General features: G+C 41.1%; 1 pseudogene; it reads left to right on the forward strand.

The window, feature by feature from the left end:
- The first annotated feature begins 8,947 nt into the window (after window positions 1-8,947).
- On the forward strand, window positions 8,948-9,066 carry LOC134937624 (5S ribosomal RNA; annotated as a pseudogene).
- Window positions 9,067-9,372: the final 306 nt, after the last annotated feature.

Consider the following 9,372-nt stretch of genomic DNA (forward strand, 5'->3'; position numbering starts at 1 on the left):
TTTATAATTGATTATGATAGTGTTTTGCTACACTATAAGTGGCCTCTTGGTCTGTGTATGTGTAGGTTTGTTTTATATATACTTGTAAACACATATGGAGAACATATCCACATAGTGCCAGGATGAAATAAACCCAGTAATCCTCCTGTTATCAAAGTCCAATGGGCAGATATAATAATGTATGGGTAAACTAGAAGTCATGGGAAATACACAGGGACATTTTCCCTCATAGCGCCAGCAGCAATAGGTCACTCAATGCCAGTGTATGGAGTACAATATGGGGTCTATTCATGAAGCAGTAAAAAGTGTGGAGAAGTGAGCTACTGGAGAAGTTGCCCATGGCAACTAATCACCATTGAATTAACATTTATAATTTGCATACTTAACAATTGTAAGGAGCAGATGATTGGTTGCCATGGACAACTTCTCCACAGTCTCACTTCTCCACACTTTTCACTGATTCATGAATAGACCCCTAAGTCTCTCTACAGCCTATATTCTCTGAATCAAAAAGCTTTAGTCCAATTATCCAATGCTGGAGTGAAACACTACTATCACATCATGCTACAGTACACTTCAGGATGTTAGAAATTATGAGTGGGATGGGATGCAATCAATTTGCCAGCTGTCGGGATCCTGGCAGCCAGGATACCGACACTGGAATCCCACCAGCCGACAATGCCGCCCAGCCGGAATTCCGGTGCATGACACCCATAGAGTAAGAATAGAACCTATGGCAAGCACAGGAAGTGCAAACTAAACTTGTTTTAGAAAAGTGGTGTCAGTAGAGCAGTGCCGTAACTAGGTGTGTGCCGATGGTGCCTTGCCCATAGCGCACATGCACTGAAAGCGCACAATCGGCAGCACCCAACAACCCCCGCGCCCTCGGCACGGTCCCAGCCACTGTACTCACTACTATAGACTACAGTGCTGTCACCTGTCTTCCACCACCCACCGAACCGCCGCAGTGCCACCTCTGATGGACTTCGAGCTTCGCATTCTCCCCCCACACTTCTGCAGCGCCGCCTGTCTCCCGACTCCCAGCGGAGCTGTCGACTCTGAAAGGTCTCTGAGTTCCTGGCTCTGACTCTCGCCGGTGCCTGCCTCCTACTGCTGTTGCCTCTACAGGGGATGTGGGAGCACTGCAGCCAGCTCCCGGGTTTCTGCCTCTCTGCTGCCTGCCTTGATACCTAGCCTGCCAAATAACCACAGCAGATGGATGCCAGATCACAGGTCACAGGTGAGTATCTCTCTCTCTCCCTCCCATAAAAGGAGGACTGCCTTCCATAATGTGTAAAAAAAATGGGGACTGCCTGCCATAATGTGTAAATAAGGGAACTGCCTGCTGTAATTTTTTTTAAATAGGGACTGCCTGCCATTATGTGTAAATAGGTGGACTGCCTGCCATAAAGTTTTTTTGTAAACAGTGACTGCCTGCCATAAAGTTTTTTTTTTAAATGGGGACTGCCTGCCATAATGTGTAAATAGGGGGACTGCCTGCCATAATGTTTTTTTTTTAAATGGGGACTGCCTGCCATACTGTGTAAAATAGGGGACTCTGCCTTTTTAATGTGTAAAAAAATAAATGGGGGACTCTTCCTGCTGTAATGTGTAAAAGGGAGCTATGCCTGCCATAATGTGTAAAAGTGAGCTCTACCTGCTTAATGTGTAAAACTGAGCTCTACCTGCCGTAATGTATAAAAGTGAGCTCTGCTTGCCGTAATGTATAAATGGGGTCTCTGCCTGCCGTACTGTGTAAAATGGGGCTCTGCCTGCTGTAAAGTATAAAAGGGAGCTATGCCTGCTGCAATGTGTAAAAGGGAGCTCTGTGGCCATGCCCCTTCCCAATTAAACCACACCCACTGCAGCGCTCACTGGCCCTTATTTGTATATGGGGGAGGGGGCACCAATGCTGTTTCTTGCACACAGCGCTAAAATGTCTAGTTATGGCACTGCAGTAGAGATAACTGCAGACTATAGAAAATTGGCATGAGCTCTGTCACTCGTGGACCATCTGTAAGGATTCTAAAGACATTTCATGTAATAACAGTATATTGAATTAGTAAAAGGTAGCAGAACAGAATAGAAACATATATTTGAAGGATGCCTACATGGAATGAAGAGGACCAATCTACACTGGAAATAAGTAAATATATATATTTTCTTACAGGTACCCTATGAATTTCTACAGGACAAGGGGCAGTGAATGACTACGTGGGATGTAGGTAAGTATATGTAAGTGTGAGTGTGCATATATGTTTAATTAAAGCTATACTGCCATGGTGTGTGTCTTGTCTTTATTGTTTTATTTATTTTACAGGTGGAACTAAAGGTATCAGCGGGCCCTTTAATGCCTCTCTTGCTGGTACTTGTGGTTCTCCGAGTACCAGCATGTGAGGATGCTTACTGAGACCTGTAGTTCCACAGGTAAAAGACAATATTTATTCATCATTTTACACATTGGTCATCAGCCCTAGCCCTTGGGTGCCTGGAGAGGGGAGGGGGCCTTTATTGTTGTCATCTCTACTCCCCCAGGGAACCCTGGCCAGGGCTGACTAGTTGGAGGGGTGATGCTGTGGCTACAAGGACCAATATAAACGTGTCTCCCGGCTGTAGCATTACCTCCCTGGCTAATGGAGCCTGGTGCTGGTTTCAAAAATACAGGAGACCCCCTATGTCTTTTTCCTCCTGTATTTTATTAACCAGGACCTGCTTAAGGAGCCCGTGGCGGGTCATGCTTTGGGGGGGCGGGGACCTGCACGTCTTATTTTTTACTGTTTCAACACTTTTACAGACAGAAGCAAGCACGAATCACATTGGTCTGTGCATGCATTTGTCAAACTTGCACAATGTAATGAAACTCACATTACATTGTGCACGTTTTATTCTAGAAAACTCATACACACTCGCACAGTGTAATAGCCTTGAATTTAAAAACTTCCAGGCTATTACCTCTAATGTGTGAGACAGGGCAGGTTTGTCCCACAACCCCCCCCCCACTTCATTACATCCCGCCTCATGTGTTTACTCATATTAGATATTTCAGTCATCGTCATCATCAAAATGCATGCTTTAGAATAAAAAAGCAGATGTAGTGACTATGGTCACTTACAAAAATTAATTTGATAGATTTAAAGAACCAAGGGGGTCATTCCGAGTTGTTCGCTCATTGCCGATTTTCGCAACGGAGCGATTAAGGCAAAAATGCGCATGCACATGGTACGCAGTGCGCATGCAGTAAGTATTTTAGCACAAAACGTAGTAGATTTACTCACGTCCGAACGAAGAATTTTCATCGTTGAAGTGATCGGAGTGTGATTGACAGGAAGTGGGTGTTTCTGGGCGGAAACTGGCCATTTTCTGGGAGTGTGCGGAAAAGCGCAGGCATGTCAGGGAAAAACGTGGGAGTGTCTGGAGAAAAGGGGGAGTGGCTGGCCGAACGCAGGGCATGTTTGTGACATCAAACCAGGAACGAAACGGCCTGAGCTGATCGCAATCTGTGAGTAGGTCTGGAGCTACTCAGAAACTGCTAAGAATTTTCTATTCGCAATTCAGCTAATCTTTCGTTCGCTATTCAGCTAAGCTAAGATACACTCCCAGAGGGCGGCGGCCTAGCGTGTGCAATGCTGCTAAAATCTGCTAGCGAGCTAACAACTCGGAATGACCCCCAAAAATACCAACATTTTTAACTTAAAATAGGGATTTTTCCCAAGTTTATCATCTGCTCGGAGTTGGAGAATTGAAATTTGTGGCAAAATCACTGCAAATCCATTTTTGCGGACAACTGAATAGGCGCTTTTTCGCAAATTTGTTGTAAATTCACAGTTTTACTGGCCATAAGAATCATACAGCAACATTCTGAACATCCAGATCTAAAAAATCAGGACTTCACTCATGAAGTTCCTCCACAAGACAGCAAACAGGTACAGTATATTTGTAAACCACATACATAACACTAAGGGGTAAATTTACTAAAACTTCTAAAATAGAGAATTGGTGATGTTACCATTAGCAACCAATCAGATGTTACCTATCATTCCTGTAATGCCTTTTAGAAAATGATAGACAGCATCTGATTGGTTGCTATAGGCAACATCACCAATTCTATTTTTTTAGAAGCTTTAGAAAATGTACACCTAAGAGAGAACATTTGGAAGAATTACTGAGTTAACAGGAAACTTTGGGAAATTGAGGATTCCCATGGTTAGAATGCTTGAATGCTCATAACAATTGATAACCAGAATCAAATAGCAAACCATGAACAAAGTCTTGTAATAGGTTGCATTCAGAATAATACGTTGAATAACAAGGTCCAAAGTGAAAACAAGAAACAAACTCAGATAATAAATTGTGATTAGGATTATGATTTACATATCAGGATTGAAGGAACCAAGAAAGAGTAGCAAGAGCTCTGTAAACTGTTACAGTGTCATTCTCAGTGTTCAGTTTAGTGTCTCTAGACCACTTGAGTAGAAGCTGTGGTAGAACATTAATTAGCCTAGCTATCTGAGAGCTAGATATTACAATGCTATGAATACTGTAGATCCAAGAAGGTTTGAAACAACAAATTCTTCACAAAGCACCTCCAGGAATTCCAGGATTTTAGAATAAAATAGCACTAAAGGAGGACATGAGAAGGCACTCTATCATAATTTGCAGTGAGTCTGACATAAAGGACACAAACATTTAAAATGTGTCTTAAAATGTATAAATGAATCCACATGTTTATTAGACATCTATCTATCTATCTATCTATCTATCTATCTTAGCACTGGCCTTTGTTACATCTATTAAAAATGTCACTGCCTATAAATAATGCAGTGGTTTTTAGGTTTTTATGTAATTACCATAATTGTGCAAAGCCCAGTGAGATCTTTGAAAATCTTTAGATATTTTCTTCGAAGAGTAAAAAAAAATGAATTAACTATTTAAAACCAGTCATCCATGCTGTCATATTAAAAAAAGGAAAGGAGGTTAATGATATACTCAAGGTGCTGCCAGAAAAAAACCAAAAAGCATTATTAATGGAAGGGTGTTGATCTCCTAAGCTAAGTTTCATTGGTGTATGAGGAAAAGAGGAGGAGGCCCTTATGCATCCTGTGTCTGGGTGGGTGGGCCCCCACCTCTCTAGTCATCACCAACATAGTAGTAGAATCTGAGCACTAGGTGCTTAGACCTTAGTGTGCATGGGCAGATCTCTGGGAAAATGGTGCAGCAGCCATTTTCCTAGTGATTTCCCAACTACGCATGCACAAAACATTGGGAAAGTAGCACTTCTGTAGAGCTGCTGCCACTGATGGGAGACTTGGAGAGGTGAATATTTAAGAAATGAGTGCAATGTATGTGCTGTGGGCCCCCCTGGACTCAGGGGCCTGTGTGCACCACACACACATTACTGATTATAGATACGCCACTCAAGTGGGGGTATTGATGCAAATAAATTAGTCATAGACACGTGATACAAACAGCCAGATATTAGCATACATGAGAAAGAACAACTCTTGCAGAAAATCAAAAGGGCTGCGGGATTGGGGGACTTCCTAGTGATTGGGGATTTTAATCATCCTGATATAAATTGGAGTAATGATTCATGTGTTAAAGCTAGGGGCAACAGGTTCATAAATATGTTAAAGGATCACTACTTGTCTCAATTAGTCGACTAGGGGTAAAACTACTCTGGATCTAGTAATTACTAATAATGTGGACATTATATCAAACACTAAAGTTGGGGAGACTTTGGGTAATATTGATCACTATATGATCACATTCGACATCAGTTTCAGGAAACATAGCTATAAGGGTTCAACCAAAACATTTAACTTTAGGAAGGCTAATTTCAGTATGCCGAGATGTGCACTAAACGACATTGAGTGGGAAATTTTGTTTCACAGCAAGAACACTTTGGAAATGTGGGATGCTTTAAAAGGGTTGCTAGATAGCAATATTCACAAATCTATTCCCATGGGCAGTAAACGCAGGAGGTACCAAACTCAAACTAATGTGGCTTAACAGGAAGGTCAAGGCAGAAATGGATAAAAGGAAGCCTGCTTTCAAAGCATTTAAATCTAATGGAAAGGAGGAGTCATTCCAGTACTACAAGGAATGCAATAAAAGACGCAAAAAAGGAATAAGAGCAGCTAAAATTGAAAACAAAAAGCAAATCGCTATAGAGAGTAAAACTAATCCTAAAAAGTTTTTTAAATACATAAACAGTAAAAGGTTAAAAAAGGGAACATATGTCCATTAAAAGATGAATCTGGAGTATTGAAAAATGATGATGAAATAAAAGCGGAAATACTGAACACATGTTTTTTCATCAGTGTTCACCAGAGAAGAACTGACGGTGGAAGCAGTGCATAACTGTAGTGACAGTAATGATTCGTGGTTAGATACTTGTTTGAGTGAAGAAGTAGTCCGGGAGAGACTAAGCAAAATTAATATTAATAAATTACCTGGCCCTGACTTTACCTGAGGGTTCTTATGGAGCTTAGGTCACAACTATCAAGACCCCTATACTTGATTTTAAATAGATCAATTAGATCAGGCATGGTACCAAAGGATTGGTGTATAGCTGAGGTAGTGCCATTAGTTAAAAAGGGTCCAAAAATCATCCGGGTAACTACAGACCAGTTAGTTTGACATCTATAGTGGGGAAATATTGGAAGGAATTCTAAGGGATAGCATACAGGAGCATCTGTAGACCGCTAAGATTATTAGCAAGAACCAGCATGGGTTTGTGATTGACAGATCATGTCAAACTAATTTAGTTAGCTTCTATGAGGAAGTCAGTGACAATCTTGACCAGGGAAAAGCAGTGTACAGTATGTGGTCTACTTAGATTTTGCAAAAGCCTTCGATACAGTGCCTCATAGGAGATTGATCATCAAATTAAATGAGCTTGGCTTAGGAAAAACTGTTTGTACATGGATAAGTAACTGGCTGGATAACAGGGTACAGTGAGATGTGGTCAATGGGAAGTCCTCAAGCTGGACATCAGTAGTCAGTGGAATACCACAAGGGTCCATACTCGGGCCACTACTGTTCAACATATTTATCAATGACCTACAAATACTGTAGGCCTGGAAATCACATTGTCAATCTTTGCAAATGATACAAACTGTGTAGGATAATTCATTTAGAAATAGATGTGGAGTCTCTACAGAATGACTTATCTAAACTTGAAATCTGGGCGTCTACAATGAGAATGAGGTTCAATATAGAAAAATGCAAGGTTATGCATTTCAGGACTAAAAACAAACTTGCATCCTACATATTAAATAGGAAAAGTCTAGGGGTAACAGTATTGGAAAATATTTGGTTGTACTCATTGATAATAGGCTTAATAACCGTATACAATGTCAAAGCACAGTAAAGAAGGCAAGTAAGGTGCTAGCGTGCATAAAAGAGGGAATTGAGACAAGGGAGGAGAGTCTAATCATGCCGCTGTACAAATCATTGGTACGTCCACACCTGGAATATTGTGTTCAATTTTGGGCACCACTGTATGAAAAAGATCTAGCTACTAAATTGATTAAAGGGCTAGAGGGACTGAATTATGAGGAAAGGCTTACTAGGTTGAATATGTATACACTGGAAAAAAGGCGTCTAAAAGGAGACATTATTAATATCTTCAAATATGTAAAGGGACATTACAAAGAGTTATACGTGTACAAGGAGAAAAGTATGACTCTTGTTTGGGCACACTCTTGTTAAATTATCTAAGTTTTAGTTGATAAATGAAGTGCCCGAAGGTTAGTGATATAGTCTTTGGATTCTGCTCTCTAAAATACGTAAAAACTCAAAATGACAAATTAGACAGAAATAGCCATTGATATGCCTGATGGGAGATGTGTCTTCCAAAGAAATTATAAAATGTTCAGATCTTAATTATGCCTGGATAATTGCATATCGGAAAGTAGCTACATATTATGCTGCCTCCGTCTGCCAAAGATCTGTACAAACTGAGTTTGTATTAATGCAGCCCTAGATTGGGTTAGGTACGTGAGTGGAAGAGCCCACACACTACTAAACAATTCTTTAGGTTTGCCAGTTATGGATAGGTAAATTGGGATGAATAAGGTTCAGGAGGTAGTAGAATAAGTATAAGTGGTGATACTGCTGTTGGTGTTGTTTCTTAGGGAAGGGAGTCTTCCTACTTCACCGGGTATTCCCTAGCAGTCGCCTGTCTAGGTACTGATCCAGCCCACCTCCGTTTAGCTTCCAAGATATGACGAGATTGGGCGTAAGCGTAGGGGTATGGTTGTAGAAAGAACTGACCCTATACCACCAACCCAGCAGGTACCAAAATAACGAGAAGATACTCTGTGATAATAACCATGAAGATAATAATATCCTTGTAATTGGTACCAATCCACTGAGTAGATACAGCGTTAATTATGCATAGCAGACCCTAGTAGTATTTTACAACCACCGGACTAGTATGATATACCACATACCCTTAGAAATCACTAATAACAGTGGCAAATCAGTAATGTGAGTAACAGGTTTATTTGCTGAAAACCTCAATATTTAACTAAAGCGAAAAAATGCTTAATCAAATAAATAGGGTCTGCTATGCATATCACAGAGTATCTTCTTGTTATTTTGGTACCTGCTGGGTTATCCGTCACAATTACTGGGACCCATCAGTATTCAAACAACCCAGGTGACCGAAAGGGACCTAATGTATTTAATTCAATTGCTTCTTTAACATCTCCTCTACCCTCGAATATCTTCCTACTTTTCTTTCTTCTGTGAACTCTCATCCACGATTCTGGTGAGCGTGTCCCCTCAAGGGACCTGTCTCTTCAGTCTAACGTGGACAGCAGATTCACACTTACCCGACTGTGGTCATTCTTCTTCTCAACGAAGTCCTCCAGTCTTTTCTCTGAGGAGGAACCAATCCTCCGTTTCGGTGCACTCTCATTGGTGGTATAGGGTCAGTTCTTTCTACAACCATACCCCTACGCTTACGCCCAATCTCGTCCGATCTTGGAAGCTAAACGGAGGTGGGCTGGATCAGTACCTAGACAGGCGACTGCTAGGGAATACCCGGTGAAGTAGGAAGACTCCCTTCCCTAAGAAACAACACCAACAGCAGTATCACCACTTATACTTATCCTACTACCTCCTGAACCTTATTCATACCAATTTACCTATCCATAACAGTGGCAAACCTAAAGAATTGTTTAGTAGTGTGTGGGCTCTTCCACTCACGTACCTAACCCAATCTAGGGCTGCATTAATACAAACTCAGTTTGTACAGATCTTTGGCAGACGGAGGCAGCATAATATGTAGCTACTTTCCGATATGCAATTATCCAGGCATAATTAAGATCTGAACATTTTATAATTTCTTTGGAAGACACATCT

The sequence above is a fragment of the Pseudophryne corroboree genome, chromosome 6 (assembly GCF_028390025.1).
Source record: "Pseudophryne corroboree isolate aPseCor3 chromosome 6, aPseCor3.hap2, whole genome shotgun sequence".
In the NCBI taxonomy this organism is placed as follows: domain Eukaryota; kingdom Metazoa; phylum Chordata; class Amphibia; order Anura; family Myobatrachidae; genus Pseudophryne; species Pseudophryne corroboree.